The following is a 19,038-nucleotide window of genomic DNA, read 5'->3' as shown; positions in this document are numbered from 1 at the left end:
GTATTCTTAATGCTTATTTTGGCAGAAGTGAAATTGTGTTTCTGAAAGGGCAGATATTTACCAGGTGCATTACAAATCTAGTTAGAATTATTAAAAAAAAAAAAAAAAAACACCACCCAGCTGTGTCTTCTGATGCCTGAGTTACTGAGCTTGAAATATGTAATACAATGGCTACTATTAGTTTCATGTACTGTACGGACCTTGACACAGACAGTTTGGAAATGGGTATGTGTAGTTTAGTCTTCATGTGATTTTAGTATATTGAGCAAGACTGAAACACTGTAAAAATAGAACCATCAATAAATGTTTTTGAATTGCTGCTTAAAACCAGTATCTGGTATACAGGACAGAAAGAAATACAATAAGCGAGCATCCCATCAGACCCTCCACACAATGAATCATGCTCCACTAAAAGGCAGGGCACAGGTGTCATGCTGGCTGTAACCACATGCAGCTCTACAGTAGACAGTATTGAAAGAGGGTATTTCCACAGCCCCCCCATATCCACGGTAGACCAAGATCCATTACAAGATCATGCACCTTTTTCATCTTTTTCTTTCTTCAGAGGGCAGATGAGTTCAGAATATGCGGGGGCTTAAATACTGTCTTTCTCTGCTGAACTATCTACCAGATGTACTATGAATATGTCAGACTTCTTGTGCTCTGAGCTCCCAGCAAAAACTATTTTCCTGGGGCTATAGGGATGTCTCTGTCTTTTCTCATTAGTTCCTGGTGCTCCTGCTCTTCCCACACATCCCCATATCCTATAACTGTCAAAACCAAAGAAACCAAAATGCTCTCACAACCCAACACATTGGGCTCTGTCTTCTCACCCATCAACCCATTTCACAGGGATGGGCAGGGGGGAGCTTAGTTTAATTCCTTCTGACACCAAGGAGCAGAAAATACATGCAATGCACTCCAGTTAGACCGTCCTGTCCAAACTGCATCAGAGCTGTGAGAGGGATCTTGTGTTATCTGCAGATGTGTATAGCGGGGATTTCTAGCACAAGAAGAGAAAACAGGTCTTTGTCAGCAAGAAAAGCTTATAACATCAAGGAGTCTGAGTTTGAGTTCTTAATATTTCTAAACTTATTCCCACGATATTCCTGCTGAATACTTACTCCACTGAAATACTGAAAGTGTTTCTTCTGCTCCTTTGTATTTAAGAGGAATTGATGGAAGGGAGTTTTTTTGGAAGCTGTTCTAAAAGATGGCTCATACATCATATTTCAAGATCTTTTTTCTGTTCCTCTACCTTTGCCCATTTTTAAGTTAAAGTAGCAGAATGAAATATACTTAATCACAAAACTGGTTTTCTCTCCCTTCTTTGCAAGTTTAATTTAGTTTTATGAAAAGATAATTGAAAAAAGAAAAAAAAGAGAACCTTGCTAAAAATAAAAAAAAAAAAGAGAACCTTACTAAAAATAAATCCAAGCGAGAGCATGTGTTGAAGAGTTGAAGAGTCTTCTCGGTCTGGAACAAGAGCCTTAGTCCAAAATGTGCTTTTTTTCACTCCCATAGAAATTAGCCTAAAATTAAGTAGAAGTTTCTGAAGATCTGGGAGAAACTCCTATTATGGTTATGGGTGCCTAAACAGCAGAATGGGATAGGCAAATCTCTACCCGTGTGTACCACCTCACCAAAAACTTCTCCCTCAACCACTTCATTCCAGAATATAAATTCCTGCAGCCTCCTATGAGCAAGAGGAAACTCACATCCAGCAATGCAAGTAGAAATGGAAGTTAGTATTGAAGAACAATGATGCGATTATCTGGAGAATGCACCTAAAAGATCTTTTTCAAAGGCCATTTCTCACTTCAAACAACGTGTTGTTCACAAAGGAGGCTTTCCAGCCAGTGGTGTGATAGATACTTGATTAAGAGATCAGAAAGCCTTCAAAATTTGGCTTTGGAGGATAGAAGAACAGACCGTATATCATGTTCTACCCCAAATCTGCTCTCCTAAATCCCTGTTCCTCCTCTGGTCTCAGCCTCCTTCCCAGCCCACAGAATTGCAGGTGTATGGAAGCACTGCTAGGCTGTGCTCTGGATAGGAATTAAGTCAGTTAGGTCCTGGGAATCTTACTCTCTTTCCACATCTTAAACATTTCAATATGCTGTCCAGGAAGAAGAAAGATATTGGGGAAAATCCTGACAAGCCCCTTGCAGTTTCAGGCTACTTGAGGTTTAGGCAGAAGAGAACACAGCCTCACTCAAAAATTTCTCTTCTGCATTCCAGGCAATAGCTCCCTAATAACTTCCCTAATAGTTCCCCAATAACTTTTCATCTGAAGAAGGGGGATTCTCTGAAGTCAGAGGAGTAGTAATGTACTGAGTTGCTATCCTGCTAGCTACAGCTTCCTCAGGTGGTGGTTTTGGTGCTGAAAAGGGGAATTATGGAACTAACTGGATTTTGAAGGGAACTGTCTGTAATTTCCAGCTGGGTCTTCACCAGAGGTTTCCATTTGTTGACAACACTTTTTTTTTCCTCTTTTTAGGACAAGTAATCTTCCTGAATTTCACTTCTCATCTTGAAAATGCACATTCTTTAGTTTACTAAAGCTGTAGGTTCACTTTTGTTTGGTCTCTGAATTGAGATTAAATACCAGTAAGATCACCCAAAATACACAACAGAAATTTAAGAGGCTTTGAAATGGTTAACCATTTTAGACTTACCCACACAGCTCACTTTATGAGGACTTACTGATTTTTCCTTGGAAGCAAACTGTTGTTACACTACACATCACTGGCAGGGAGGAGAAGCTAACATGTTTCTCTGTTGATCTGACTTGGAGATTTTAGGCCTGGAGAGAGTCACCAGTGGCAGCAAAAGCACCTGAAATAAGGAGTAGAAAGCCATGGTTAAAATGTAGTCCCCCAGAAAAGCCTTTAAATCAAAAAAATGTGTAGAATGCTCTTCTTGAGCACCAGTAGACTATAGGCTGGGATCTCCATGTTTTGACAGGAATTGCAACAAAGATCTGAAGGGAAATGGCTGATCTGTACCAGGGAGGGAGAACAGTCAGAGGACAGAGCGATGCTACACTACATTCAAATTGATTAATCAAACAGGCTACAGCACCCCATCCCTGACCATGATACTGAGTGTTATTGCACAGGACAGGGAGAAGAGAACTGCCTTTCAGGAAAAATCCCCAGCCTGTGCTGTCCCCCGAGCCAAGCTCAGGCATTGTCTGGCAAAATCTGAACAAGCATCTGCCAAAATATTGTAGGAAGCATGTAACAGCTGAACAGTTTGGACAATCAGACCACAGTGGTTGAGCCCAAGCCTCTATGTTTGTTTGAATCCTTGCCAGTATAGATGTAGACCTCAGTCCTGTTTACCTGAAAAGAATCCTACACCCTGCTATCATGGGCAGTGGCTTCCCTGATATTGCTTCAGCTCAGGCATGCCCACCCCTCACATACAAAAGCCATAAAAATGCCATGAAATAGATTTTTCTTTCCAGATCCAATGGATATCACTGAGGCAATTAATGATAGATGACAAGCTCTGCAGGCTGCTCACTCACGTAAAGCAATGAGTTAGTTGAAAACCAGGAAGAGGAAATGAAGGCGGATTAAATGTCTTGCTATGTGCCTAAAAGAACAGTGTGGTGAGAAGAATGTTCCTGCTCTACTTTCCTTTTTTCTACAGAGATAAAATGTGTTTCTGCTTGTACAGCATTATGCTTATGTACCATTCATGATCCTTACAGCTACCTCATGACTGTCTTTATACTGTAACACAGCCTTTGCTTTCTCTGGATATGCTTACACAGTAAATTGTTTTGCTTCTACCAGTTTAACCACTACTAATCACATGTGTCACATAGCTGTGCACTAGCTCTGCATTCACAGTGCAGATTTTTAAAGTTTGATAAGCACATCCCTGCATTTACACTTAGACATCATGCATGATTCCCCTGTAAAACAAATGGATGCTTCTGAGCCATCTGTTTGAAGATATGTTTAGTTATATAATCTGAGTTACAAGTATTTCCTCATAGATGAAGATACTTCAGTTTAGATGGCTACTGAGAGGGGCCTGTGCACCTGAAGCAATGCAGGAACTGTATAAGACCTGTGCCCTTCTGCAGGAGGCCAGGCAGGATCCTCCATGTCATCACAAGTGGCATTGAAGTCTGTCCTTAGACCACTGAACTGAGCCCCAGCATCTTCATTTCAGTGACTATCTAAGATCCCTTTAATCAATATGAGATCTATTCAGACCTGCTCATCTGGAGTTCAGAGAGCAGATTAGATGACAAAATATAGGGAAGTTTGGATTTACAAGTCCTAACCTTTAAAAAAAAAGTGTTCTTTTTGGCTGATTCAGAGTTTCTTTCACAAGACCAGACTGTCCTCAAGTTTGCAAATGCTACTACTGTGAAGTGCCCATAGAGATTCTTGTGCTACTTTAATAAATGCTTACAATCAGCCCAACTAGAAATTTAATTTGTTTTCCTCACTGTTCTACATACAGATTAACTTTAAATATTTGTGGAAATATGCAATTTGTTCCATTTAAATACAATTTTAGCCATCTTTACAGCAGCATTAGTAGTTCATTTGTATTACTTCACAGTTTGTTTTATACCACATGCATGTGTATACCATATAATAATAATAGAAACAAATATTAATCAGAAATTTTCAGTGCTCTTCTCCAAGAGTCATGATATTTTGCATAGTTTCTGTTTGGTATTGTTACTAATGAAATGTTTATGTTTTGTGTATGTGTCTCACTTGCTCATTTCATTGTATGTAGACTCTCAACCTATACTCCTCATCTAAGCATGTGAATCACTTTTCAAGCATATGAGTAGTAGCATCAGTCAGCAGTCCCATGATTCTGCCTCGTCTGTTTAGCTCTGCCCTCTCAACCCAACCTCATATCTGAGACAAGTGATGTGTTTAGTGGACACTGTGGTCAATGGGACAGAGTCTAGTTGGAGGCCTGTATCTAGTGGGGTGCCTCAAGGGTCAGTACTGGGACCAGTACTATTCAATATATTCATCAGCAACTTGGATGAGGGAATAGAGTGCACTGTCAGCAAGTTTGCTGATGACACCAAACTGGGAGCAGTGGCTGACACTCCAGAAGGTTGTGCTGCCATCCAGCAAGACCTGGACAGACTGTTGAGTTGGGTGGTGAAAAATTTAATGAAATATAACAAGAGAAAGTGCAGAGTATTGCATCTGGGCAGGAACAACCCTGGGTTCCAGTATAGATTGGGGAACAACCTATTAGAGAGCAGTGTAGGGGAAAGGGACCTGGAGGTCCTGGTGGACAGCAGGATGACCATGAGCCAGCACTGTGCCCTTGTGGCCAGGAAGGCCGATGGCATCCTGGGATGTATTAGAAGAGGGGTGGTTAGTAGGTCCAGAGAGATTCTCCTTCCCCTCTATTCTGCCCTGGTGAGGCCACACCTGGAATATTGTGTCTAGTTCTGGGTCCCCCAGTTCAGGAAGGACAGGGAACTGCTGAAGAGAGTCCAGCGCAGAGCCACAATGAAAATTAAGAGAGTGGAGCATCTCCCTTATGAGGAAAGGCTGAGCGAGCTGGATCTCTTTAGCTTGGAGAAGAGGAGACTGAGGGGTCACCTCATTAATGTTTATAAATATGTAAAGGGTGAGTGTCACAGGATGAAGCCAGGATCTTCTCGGTGACAACCAATGATAGGACAAGAGGCAGTGGATACAAACTGGAACACGGGAGGTTCACTTAAATACGAGAAGAAACCTCTTCACAGTGAGCATGACAGAGCACTGGAACAGGCTGCCCAGGGAGGTTGTGGAGCCTCCTTCTCTGGAGACATTCAAAACCCGCCTGGACATGTTCCTGTGTAACCTCATCTAGGTGTTCCTGCTCCAGCAGGGGGATTGGATTAGATGATCTTTCGAGGTCTCTTCCAATCCCTGATTCTGCAACACCTCAGCCTAAAAGGCCAACTACCCCTGGATGTAGCAACTGAATTCAGCACTATGGCAGGAAGGTATAGTGTGTGTAGCATACCCTAAAGTCTCTAAAACCTTTCCATGAGCATGGATGTTCTAATTCAGGAGTCTTGCGAGAAAGTCATTCTTTCGTGGAGGAAGATCATGTGAACAAAACCTTCCACAGCTCGTGATAGTGTGACTCAGGACATACAGTTGTCAAGATCAAAGGATCACCCTTGGGTGGATGCAAATTGTACATTCTTCTATGTACAGGCCTAGATAAAAAATTGACTGACTGGTTGGTCCCAATGAAGGCAGCCTATATTTCTGAGGTGAGCGCACACAGGGAAAAAGAAACAGGTTCCTGAGTTACACCTCCAAGCCTCAGAAGTCTGTTCTTATTTCTGTTTTACTTCTGAGGATATTCAGGGCTCTGTAGAGAAAATGATATTTCATCAGTGGTTATCTGTTTGACTACTCTGAGTAGGAGAGAGGATGACTTTTGAAAGAATTTGCTTTGCTCAAGGAAAAATTATTGATCTGAAACACAAACCACTTGCTGGACGGTGGCAGGTAAGCTCTTCATGCAACAAGGGGGCTTTCTTCCAGGGGTGCCTCATACTGTCTGCTGAATGGCTAATTCAAACTAAATTGGAGCACATGTGCTTAATGTGCTATGGTCTAGTAAGAGGAATATAACCCCAACAAAGCTATGTGATTTGACCAAAAGAGATGATTAAGGGCAAGACTACTGTTTTGTACTTCTTCTAAAACCAGAAGGACAGCCAAGATCACTTTCTGGTTGAATAAGTTGTTACTAGCTACCAATCCAAACCTGCCTAAAGAAAATTAGATTAAGTAAAATCAGGTTGTTTTGAGAGTGAGCAGATATTACTGACATATTCTTCTTTCAGATGATTAAAGGGATACACCAAGGTGTTTATCCAAGGACCAGACTTAGACTTTTTGTCAATGAGAGTTGGCTACATACTACATCTGATGATCTGGACACAAGTTCCAAGTCTCCCTTGCTGTGCATAGTGCTACATATCTGCCTGATTACAAGCCTGAAGAAGTGCTTCAGCTCGTTCACAAACTTAAATTGTAATTCTAATGTTCATATGAATTTTAACATGGCTTGAAAACCTGGGTTTCACAAATTATTTACAATAACACGTGAAGGCATTCTTTGCCATCTTTGACTGATTTGTCCCTCAGATCAACAAAAATCCTTTCAGAGCTTTGAGATAAGCTAAAATATGTGGCTTTTAAAAATATTTCTCTTTAGAGATCCAGAAGATCTGGCTGTGCTCTGTAAGGAAAACTTACACAGGCTTCCAGCCAAGAAAGAGGAGGAAGTGGTACCTATATACCTATTAGGAAGAATCATCTCAAAAAAAGAAAATATAACAACCATAAAGGCTGGACAGAGGAGGTTATTTGCCTTGATCACAAGAAGGATGCTGCTGCCTGACCTAAAGAACAGTGTTTGCTGTCATTACTATTGGTGTGGCAAGTTAGGTCTGTCCTTTTGTTGGAAAGATAAAAAAGTGACCAATAAAATTTTCTCTTTGTGAAGAAAAGAAACATGGGGAAATATCACATTCTTTGTTCATTACTGTTCAAAGCAGTTTAATCAGAAAGATGCTACCTACAAAGCTATCTACAGATGCATGAGCAATTTCATTGTAGACAGACATGTTCATTAAGCATAAAGGTATCAGTGACAGAGAAAGAAACAAGAGAAACAGCATGTGAGTCTTCTTATCTTCTAGTTAGTTCCCTCATTTCTCTAGGAGTTTTCAGCAACATTTTCTGGAAAGAGCAGCAATTTCAGTTGTAGCTGCAGATACAAATTGTCTATTTTTAAGGTCTGACAAAACAGTTCTCTTATAACTTCCCCTCCCTATGGTGGTTTCTGAGGGACAAGGTCTTGTTCTACAGTGTCAGGCTGCTTTTTTCAACCCCTGTTTCCCACCACAAATGTGCAAGGTTGCATTTTCAGGAATGGCCATGGCACTTGGGATCCAAGTCATTTGGTTTTGCCTTGTCTGCGTGCCAATGTATTTACAAGTTTCTAATGGCTCTGTCATCAGTATCTAACCTCTTTGTTCACCTTGAGCAGAATTTCAACACATGGGGCTTAATTTGCTCACCAAGGAAATCCACACGCATAGGCAGACCACATTCAACACTTCAGCCAGCTCACTTAAATCCTAGCTGAGGTAACTTTGCACTGAACCTCAGGTGACACTATAGATGTAGGCACAGAGCTTTCTTTTCAGCTCTCTGTGTCAGAGGAGAGCACTGAAAATCCTCTTTATTAAGTCTCTGAATGTGAGGTTAAATTTTTGAAATAAAGGGATTAGGCTTTTCCAGGAAATTGTCTGTACATAAAGAGCCAAACAGAGCAGATCTAACTCCTAGGGAAAGGTAGATTTTTCTTCTAAAACCACATAACCCATTATTCACATCTTCCAGAAGCTAGCTGAGGACAAGATTCATGTGTTATCTTCTATGAATGCCATTCTTATGTGCTTAAATCTCACCATATGGATGAGCTTGGGCAGATGCCAAACTGTTAGTGCCATGAGACAGATGAATGTCTGAAAGAGCAGAGCTTTCGGTGATGAGCACTATGACACCTACATCTGCCTCAAGGAAGCAACCCCTCTGTTCTCAGTGAAAGTCCCTCTGTTAAGGAATATTGCCTTCTGTCTTGATTTCACTCTGTTCTCTGCCAGAGTATTAGTCTAAATTTCCTGTCTTGTCCCATTACGTAAGCTTCCTCTTAGAGCTTATTCTAGCATCTTGGCAAAAGACATATCTTTTTATAATTGATATCCAGCAACCAGAGTTTTACACTTCAGTTTCATTTTATCATTTCTGTAAAAGTACCTGAAAGAGTTAATGAGATTTAAGTATTTTAAATAAAATACAAGGCATTAATTATTTGCCTTATTTCATGCTAGAAATTGTGCACCTAATTACAATGGAAAATTATCTACTAGTGTATCTGAGTCATTCTCCATGATGTTATCAAAGTTAGTAACAGCCTTACTGGGACTGTCCAGGGAATAAGGAATGTTAATTATATTGTCTGCTCTGACTGCTCTGATAGCACTTCACAAAAATAAAAAGCTATTGTATGTAGCCTATTTCAATCGAACATAATTGGGCTGCATGAACAGAAGTTTAGAAAAACTCTGATGTGGGCTTTGCTATTTAAAGAATCTTGGAGGCTAATTCAGACAATAATCTTTTAAAAATGTGTGTTTGATTATTTTTTCAAGCTTTTCTGACTGATTTGGCATGCATGGGAGCAATAGAATTGTAACCACTGTGGTGAAGCTGTCTTGAACAGAAACTGACATTCCTGGCAAATCCTTTTGCTTTTTTTTTTTTTTCTCTTAATGTCCAATAGATTTGAACATAAATATATAATTCATTGCAGAAAAACATTAAAGTCTTTAGACCTTCTTTTTTATGAGACTAACCTGGAACTGACAGGCTAATGGGATTTATTTTTACTTAAACAAAAGAAGAAATCATACCTTATACATCCTCTGCCACTCAAGCCAATATTTTCTTTGCCCAGTCTCAATGAAAGCAGACAGCATTCCTAATCTGACTAATTTTCCTTGATAGCCTACCTGCTTCACACATCATTTTTTCATGGGAAAGAAGCAGTGAGGAAGATTTTAACTGCAATATGCTATATTTTTGCATGTAAGCAATGAAGCAGGACAGCCTTTTTTTAGATGTCAAAAAACTTCTTTAAAAAAGTGTGACAATTACTAGATATATGCAGCAGCTCTTTCTGAAACTGAGGAAAGGTTCTCAACAGGTTAGACCCTAAAAATTCTCTGGAATTGAGACAGAGAGTAAAGTGGTAAAGAAGGTTAAAAATACAGGAGGTAGTCAGGACGCTGTAGCTAAGTGGTGCAAAACTGAACTTTACAGGAAGCTGGGTCTCAGGAGCTATACCATACCTCAGGTATGAGCTATATGTTTCTGTTCCCTGGCAGCTGAGGATCTACTGGAATCCTGCTAGTGGTGAAGACTACACAAACCCTTTTAAACATACAATAAAGGACCAAATTTACATATTAAATTAAATTCTTACATGAAAATGTATCATAGCAATAGAGAAAGATCTCAATTTGGCTGTGGTCTGTGTTAATAATCCAAATGCTTTTTACAATATTTCATGCTATTCTCTGTGCACTATTTTAATTTTAAGAAATCCTATGGTTCTCTTTTAATAGACATTGCCTGGGAATTACTAATAGGTTCTTACCAAAGTTTTTTATAACATATCCTAGGGATTTATTGAAAGTCCTGAAAGAAACTTTGGCAGTGCTCAAACTAAGCAGCAAGGCAAATACATTACAGCTACATATTCTAGAGCCTCAGTGCTCATCCAGTACCTTACCTGCACCTTTTCTAGTCTCCAAAAATGTAAACAAATCCAACGGCAATTGTGCCCCAACAGCATCTAATGCCACTAAATATCAGTGGCTAAATCCATGAGAAGAAAAGGTCTCCCACACAACCTCTACATAGAAGCCAACTTTGCTTTCTCAGACTTAGTACATTGTGTTTAAAAAGAGCAAACACATTTATTCTAAAATATTTTAGTTATAAAAAATCTTCAGCTTCTATCCTGACTACAACCAGTATTACCAGAAAACCCTTTCCCTCAGTTCCTGTAGAATTATTGCTTCCTTCTACTTCTTACCTACAGAGGAGATTGCCTGGGTAACTTCAGGAGTTCAGGATGTAGGAGAAATATGCATGAGTAACGTGCAAAGTCAGTGCTGCAGAGTCACTTGGGCATCACTGCTTTACATTTCTCAGCACGCTGACGGGGGCCATAGTGCTGCTTCAAGCCTGTCCTGCGTGTTAACACACCACTGCCTAAGCTAAAAAGCAAAGTATACAAAATACAGACTGTCATGTCCTTTCCCTCCAAGTGTAAGGGGACCACCACTTCGTTCTTGCCCCTCTCTGAGCTTCAGGGTTGTCACTGTTGAATGCCCTGTTGGCAGGTCTATAGGGGCCAGCCCTGAACTCCAAGTTGGAGCCAGGTTGAGCTTGTTCAAAGCCATCTGTGTGTCTCTGTGCTGCACCTTCCAGTATGCCTGGCTTTGAGAAGATGTTTGCCCAGGAAGGAGCCAGCTAGCATCCAGCTGGGCCTCCCAGCTCAGGCTCTGCTCCAACTCAGAGCATCTGTTCTGCTCCAGAGGAGCTGTTCCTTGAAGCAGAACAGCTGTACTCCTGTGACAGTCATCTCATTAGAGCACTTGCACAGATCCACTGCAAGCCAACCTGCCAGCAAATAACGGAGACAACTGTAATGCATAGTTTCATCCCAATTCCCTATTGTCACGTTTCTGACATATACACCCTTTAACAAAATTGGGCTCAGGCTACCTTATGGGATTCAGGTCCCACTTCGGGTTGTGTCTAGACTCACTATACACAAGCAGTAGACTCTCATGGCCTCTCTCAGAAACATGTGTGACATAAAATGTCTGTTTCCTCACACAGATCCAACAAAAACCTCCTAGTCAAAGTGATGGAACTCACAGATTGAAATTAAACACTGTATCAGGCTTCAGAATGCCCTCATTGAAAAAGTGGGCAGGAGGCAGCAAATTCTTTCCTGCTTCTTCTCCAAGATGTTATGTCACACTCCTGATAAAGGTACTTCAGTCCTACAGTATAGACACAAGGTCAAATTTTTTTGCTGATTTTTGTATTTGAAAGCATTAAGAAAGGCATAGAATTAAACTTTGAAAGTTTAGGTTTACTTTCTACTCCTCTTCAAACTCCCTGAAGTCATAACCACCAACACTGGAGAAATAACTACCAACTTTAAAGGACTAAAAGTTTCAGAGTCACGATCTTAGCTCTCTGACTGTTAAATGATAGTCACTGTTCAAGTGAAGCTGCTCACGTGCATGAAGATTTTAATGTCTGTACATTTTGCAGAAGCACAATTTACCCAGTGAGACACCCTAGTGAATAAACATCTCCTGTTAAAATCCTTTTAAGCAACTGTGTGAATGGCTGTTAGCATGACTGGAGAACAGTTCCTCCATGAGTTATCTTCAGTGTTCTGCAAAACAGAAATGCTATTACAAGAAAAAAGTAAAAACATTGTGAAAATGAGTCATTAGACCTACAGTTGCAGGTGATGTGCACTGAGAAACATTTCATTATTTTTCTAGAGAGTGCATCATGATTACTGATGCCCTCCTGGGCGGGGGGGGGGGGGGGGGGGGGGGGCGGGAAATGATTCCTGCAGAATAATTGTATCTAAAAGAATCTTTAAGTTACCAGTTCTTGCATTACTGATTCTCCCACACAAGTTTTGAAATTACCTAGTATTCTACTCAGTTATATAAAATTCCCCTAAGATTATAATCTTGAAGAGATTTAAAGGGAACAGGGGATTTTTGAAGTCTGTGCTTACAGACATGAAAAATGTTTTGCCTTATAGCCCTCCCTGAGCTCTGCTGCTTAACTTCAGGGCTCAGTGCTGCTTTTATCAACTAAATTGCATCCTGTATCTCCTTTAATAAAACCAAATACATCTTCTGGGATGGAGATATTCAAGCACCTCAAAATTACCTAGGGTCTTTTTTCTCATGGTTCTCTTATGCCCCAAATACTGAGAAGAAGTAAGGCCTAATGTCTGACACTCCTGTGAGCTGACCCTGTGCATACAGCACCTGGATCTCTACCTATCCCACTGCAAACTAGAGAGAGCTATACTTAGAACAAGGAGGTAGGATACAACCTCCCACTGCTTCTATTGCATCTGTGAGGTTAATTAAGAATTTACTTTTCAATAAAGAAATCTATGTACCTGATCCACAAGCATTTTGCCTTTGTCAAAATACCTAATACAATTTACACAAATAAATGTTTTGAGCTGTAGATGAATAAATGTTGCTGCTGCTGACCTGCTGCCATTTTAAAAGACCTGGAGTTCCATGACAAAAAAATGTCAAGTGAGTTATCTCCTATACACCACTTTCTACAGACTGCAGCTGACGGCACACTAATTGTCCTCACTTCCTCTACTCACAAAATTATTCATGTTTTTTTCACTGATGTATGTAAGAATCTTCAATTATGATCATAAACCCTTGAAACTCTCGATGTTTTCCTATTTTTATTTTTCGTATGTGAAAATATTGATTCATAAATACAGAAATCATTGAGTAGAACCCAGAGCACAGTTTAACTTTCAAAACCAGATAAAGAATAAATTCATTTTCAGTAGACTTCCAAGGAGACTTTAAAGAAATTTAATTAACAGAATACTTCCAAACACTGCAACCATAGGCAATAAATGCCAGTTTTAATCAAGGGATCACTCATTCCTAATGTAGCTCCTTGGCTGGCATAAAACTAGTGGTTCCATGACCAGGCTCTAATTTGAGGATCAGGACCTTCCCAGCACTTGTCAGGATTACAAAATTTCTCTAAATCAGCTTACATTTGGGTCAAATTACTCTCAGATTGCACAAATCTTATACTGGGGTCAACAATATTTCTAAACATATTCTGAATACCAAGACTGGAAATTGTATCAAATATAAATAGACATTGTAAATTACTTTAGCTTGAAAGTTTGGCATTATCTGGCAAAAACAAACTGTATCTTCAGTGCACATATGCAGCATTGTGCAGGAGACACGATGAGCAGCTTTCTGTGGAAGCCAGAGACAAGTGGATTTGTCTCTTAAATTTTCTACCTGTACTTTGCAAAGACTCAGACCCAGATAAACTGTGATTTGTACAGATTGAAGGTCAGCAGGAGAAATGGCTTTAAATACATTAATATGAGAAAAAAATACTCATTAATATTACTACTGCTACTTAAAACATTAGCCATAGTAGACATAATATAAAATGCTAACAGTTCATTGCACATTATCTATCATCTTCTTGTTTATTATGCAATTTGTATGTCATGTGAATGTCAAAAAATTCATGAGCAATGATAATTCAACATTATTTTATTCTAGCTGCGGAAGACTTGGCTCACTGTTTAAAACACTGTAGCTAGTGATATTTATTATCTTCTCACAGGCTGAGATTTGACTAATTCTTTACATTAATTTAAATATATTGGAAAATACTTCAACAAAATAACCATCAAGTGGAAATTTAAATCCAGACAAATCAAAGAAATAAACTCTAGCAGATCATAATGAATTAATCCCTTCTACAAGCATTCCTTACTGTTCTACTGGGAACTTTGGCTGATCAAAAATTCCCAAAACTATCCTTTCCCATTGCAAAACTACTCTCATGCCCATAGTACATTGAGGTGACTCAGATATTACTAATAAAGAAAGTTGCTTCAGATTTTCAAGATTCTATATATTTTTAAATTATTTTACTAGCTTTTCATTAGAAATCCACATGCTAACAGGAAGAGTAATATTTCTACTTTTATTTTAGATTATCATGCAGTATTAGAGTGGAGAACAGCATTTTTCATTTCTAAATCCTAGTACCTGCAACTTTGTTTATATTCTGAGCTCATTCTGTTATATACTTGCCATTGCAGGTTTCTGAGGGATCCTAGATGCCTAGGGAAAAGCTCACTTTTACATAGTTAATTTTCAGTAATTAATAAATGAGATCCTGCCTGCATTGAAGTAAAATGTAAATGTCTTTGGACTTTAAAGGAAACAGATTTTAGCCCAACATAGAGGACATGGCAAGTAATTCCTCTCCAGCATAATTAGAGAATAGAAATATAATCTCCAATAGTAATTAGAGAACACTTACACTCAAAGTCAATTCGGTCTCACGGATATGCTTTTAATGAATTTATCATGAAAAATAATCAAACACAATAACACTAGTTCTGAATGTTCAACATCTTTTTTGGTTCTACAGCAGTTTGTAAGAAGTGAGAAAAAACCGAGGGAACAGGCTCGTAATGGTTATGGATGTAAAACCCAAAAGGGAAGGCATCTAACACTAAGATGCCTTAAAGTGACTTCAAAGTGAAGAGGGAACACATGCTCAGCCTGTAAGAACCCCAACAGCTGGAACAATAATGAAGACACAACAGCGGAAAGAGCTGAAACACTGAGTGAAGGAGGTTTAACTAACATCCATTTAACATCAGAACATCAAGGTCTTTTGCTGTAGAATTACAAGTCCTGGGCTTTGATTCAAGTGTGAGAGCTGCTGATAGCTGAGCTGGCCAAGAGACTGTACCAGCAACCTCAGATTAGATTGTTTCAAAAAGACAACAATTTGTAACACCATTTACAGCATGATTTCATTTTCTTGACTTAAAAGCCTAAAAAGGGACAAGCTCAATTTCAAAACAAATTCCTTAGAAAGTCGCCTTTAAGCCCATCATCAAGTCTTGTTCTAACATTAGTTTCATGTAAGCTTAGCTCCTTCTATCAGCTCTCCTAGGTCTCTTTTGGAAGAACAAGTACAATAGATGCTTGTATATTCTATGATGATTTGCCCTTATGTTTCATGGTGGGGAAACTCTAGTTGAAGTTAAGGAAACTGGTTTTAGTTTGATTGGGAATGTAATGGATATTAGACTCCTTATGTCCTCTAAAAATCTCCTGGGCTTCCAGGTCTTGTACAATGTAAGTGGTCACACAAAATGTACATTCAAGATTAAAACAGAACATCCAAGCAATATCTGGCTGTAGGCCCCATAACATCTAATACTGCAACACTCTGGTTGGATGGCTGAGGTAAAATAATACATCTGTTTAGGCTCAAAAGTGGTTATACTCAGATTCTTCACAACATAAAAAAATGCTGGACAGTAATCACATTATATTCTCTGTAGGTCGTAGTCTACCTTCATAACTGGATTTCACACACACAGGCCCCCCAGGGGTATGGACTAATTCAAACAGGAAATAATTCAAGACAGTCTTATGTCCTGTACTATCCAACAGACAGAATGACATGATCCGAAAGCTGTCAGTTTTGCTGCTGTAGCAATCTTTGTCTTGAACTGGAAATTTCTAGGCTAAAAGCCTCAGCTAGAGTAAGGCTTTTAATAACAAGAATCACTTCTTTTTTTTTTTTTTTCTTTTTAAGAATAACCACCATGGTTATACTACTTCAAAAACCAAAAGCTGAAAAATCTATTAAAAATATAAATTTAATATTTTCTTACTTATTTCAATGTGTTTGAAACACAAGATGCTCTTCAGAACAGAAGCTGAAATACCTGCGTAGTGCTTAATGTCCAAAGTTGACACATGGGATAACCTGCAAAAATAAGTCAATTATTCATAAAATTTTAATCATTTTTAAGAGGGAAAATGTAGCTGCTAGATTCAGACTTCAAGTTTTTGCAGTTAAAATGGTTGTTTTGGACTATCCATTAAAATTATGATATATAGACGCAATTGAACTTTCCCATTTTTAATAAAAGATATTACCACACTGTGAACTTGGATTTCTTTAGCATCCTGTCAGATATTATTCGTACTTTTCTCAACTGAAGCACAAACACCTTTAAAAATCTTTTATGACACAGTATTCAGAGACCTTCAGAGGAAATCCGATCACACCCCTCAGGACATCGCAAGCTAAGTAATTCTATATACTTCTCTAACAAGCCCTATTACTCATGTTTCAACAAATCTCATACTTCATAAGGCATCCAGTTTGTTGCAATAGTCTATCATCCACACTGGTAAAAATCTGATCTTACATCTAATTAGAGGTTTGGTTGGTTTTTATTCTCAGATACTGTTTTTTTGTTGTGCGATTTTTTAGACTGAAAGAGTATCTATCTGATTATATTCTCCCAGAACATATGTGCCATAATCAAGTCAGCTTTCGGTTATCTTATACTCTTTAATTATGCCATTATAATACATTTTGCCTAATTTTCAAGTAATTATTGCAGTTCTTCTCTGGGACCTCACTGGTTTTTTCTGTGTAAACATGATAATTCCATTATCAGTTTACAATCATTTTAGCAGTCAGGTAGACTTGTTGACTTTACTTACTTAAATTGTCTCAGATATTGCATGAGTCCCTCACTGCAAAACTGCCCTGAATTAATCTGAAATAACAAAAAACTGTGGCTGAGAAACAAAATAATGTATGTGCAGTAGATCCAGTGCAAAGGAATATTGGAAGTACACATAAGTCAGTAACATTAAGAAGGTGGAAGACAGGCTAGATACAGGTACTTCACTATGAATGTTCTTCAGCAAGCAGTGTTCGTGACTAAGAGTCACATAAAATTCAAATTCCTCCTTTTGTGGGAAGTAATAAATGCCACATACAGAAGTCATATCACCTTACTAGTTTACTCCTTCAAAACTTCCACAAGTCTTTTTCACAGGATCAGTACTGGAGCATTCATTGTATTGCGCATCTACTACATATTTTTAAGTGTTAACTGTCTTTCACACTGTCATGCTCTAGAGAAGGCCTGTGCTATTTGTACCTAGTATAAGATCTTGCATTTCTTTGTATTAAACATTTATTTTTCTTGAATAGCTCACTTGAGAAAATAATTCAGACTGTTTCATATCAATTATTGTGATATCTGCTAGTTACATCAGCACTAATTTCTGGATTGTTGATGATAATAGAGCTGTCTGCTACCTACGCTTAAGGAAACATAATAGGAAGAGAGCCAGTTAGTAATGACTGCTGTGAAAGGGAGCTGAATCCCTTGAGCTTCATGGTCCAGGGCATTTCTCCCACCTCAGCCCATTAGATGGGAGGATGTTGCTGGAGTTCCTCATCCCAAAGTCCAGCTGCTGGCCAGGCTGAGCATGCCTGCCCAGTAGGCACACACACACGCAGAATCAAACCACAAGTCACACAACCAATCCCACAGACTGTTACTCTCCTGCTGCTGACAAGGGTTGAAGTTCACCAGCACTCATACATACGGTGCAGGTCTCCTCAGACACCAGCCCTAGATGCTGAGATTGCAGATCTGCTGGCCTCCAGGCCCCACTCTGCTGAGTTGTTGGTATCTGGATCTACAGACCCTGGAGGCTCCCAGCCCCAGCTCAGCAGATGACACTCAGACCCTTCTTCCTACTCACCGGCTGGTCCAACTGGAAGCTCACCAGCGCTCACACACAGAAGCTCAGAAAAGAGAGCACACACACACACGAGACAGTTAGAAATAAGATTAATGGAAGTTAGGAGAGACTGAGGTGATCAACCTCAGGGCTCAGTCAGGTCTGTCCACCAAGCAGCCACCCACTTGACCGGATCCTTTTATCTCATTTTCTCTCTATTTTCCTGCATTTGTTCCTGTCCAGTCTAATTCAATCACTCCCTTCTCCTGCCTTCAGTCCTTCCCCTAAACAACCACTAGGAAGTGTGACACATTCCTACAATCATCTTAAAATGTACATTTTACTTAGTCCCTAAATTGTCTTTCCCTACTTCCCACAGCAAGTCCCACACCCTTTCAAGCAACTGCTCTGCTCAGTTCACATGGCTTTCTAGGAACCAAGGTTTTAATTGATTCCTCTGCATGGGCTTTAGGCCAGGGTCAATGGGAAAGCACTCTCCTTTGATGATCTTTAGGATTTAGCTGATGCAGGATGCTCTGTTTCCACTGATCAGTGTAGTGGGGTTCCCTCATCCATCATTGTTTCTCCCATCCTAACAGGGTTTTCCTATTTAATTTGATTAGTCTTTAGTCAGACATCGTAAAAACTCCTATTCATAAATGATAGTTACCACAATTATCACTGCATTTTGAGTTTTGAAGATGCTTTTCCAGTTTACTCCCTTTTAGTCCAATGACTTCCAGGGTCACCGTTTTTCTGTTAAATTGGTCCTACTCCTTGTCGGTTTTTGCCAGAAACTCTACAAAATTTCACACGAGAAGAATGTTGTAAATGGCTGGAATTAAAAAAAAAAAAAAAAAATTGTTTTCAGATGATGACATTTTATTTCAGTCTATTCTACTGACTTATGAACTTGTCATAGGTGATAATGTTTTGATTCACAAGTCACAGTGGATCCATTTCTGCCTCACATACCAGGCTGAAAAGACAGTATGAAACCATATATTGCCAATGAATAA

General features: G+C 39.3%; 1 protein-coding gene across 1 annotated transcript in view; it reads right to left on the bottom strand.

Moving 5' to 3' along the window:
• The window catches only part of TRMT9B (tRNA methyltransferase 9B (putative)), a 41,334-nt gene extending 25,158 nt beyond the window's left edge, over positions 1-16,176 (bottom strand). The window contains exons 1-2 of the mRNA XM_065837946.2: positions 16,138-16,176; positions 2,707-2,838 (exon numbers count right to left, since the gene is read on the bottom strand). The gene's annotated coding sequence lies outside the window, so the exon portion shown is untranslated. The remainder of the gene's footprint in view (positions 1-2,706; positions 2,839-16,137) is intronic.
• Between the last annotated feature and the right edge of the window lie 2,862 nt (positions 16,177-19,038).

The sequence above is a fragment of the Patagioenas fasciata genome, chromosome 4 (assembly GCF_037038585.1).
Source record: "Patagioenas fasciata isolate bPatFas1 chromosome 4, bPatFas1.hap1, whole genome shotgun sequence".
Taxonomy (NCBI): domain Eukaryota; kingdom Metazoa; phylum Chordata; class Aves; order Columbiformes; family Columbidae; genus Patagioenas; species Patagioenas fasciata.
Note: the sequence above shows the minus strand (reverse complement) of the source record. Positions and strands in the feature narration are given on the sequence as shown.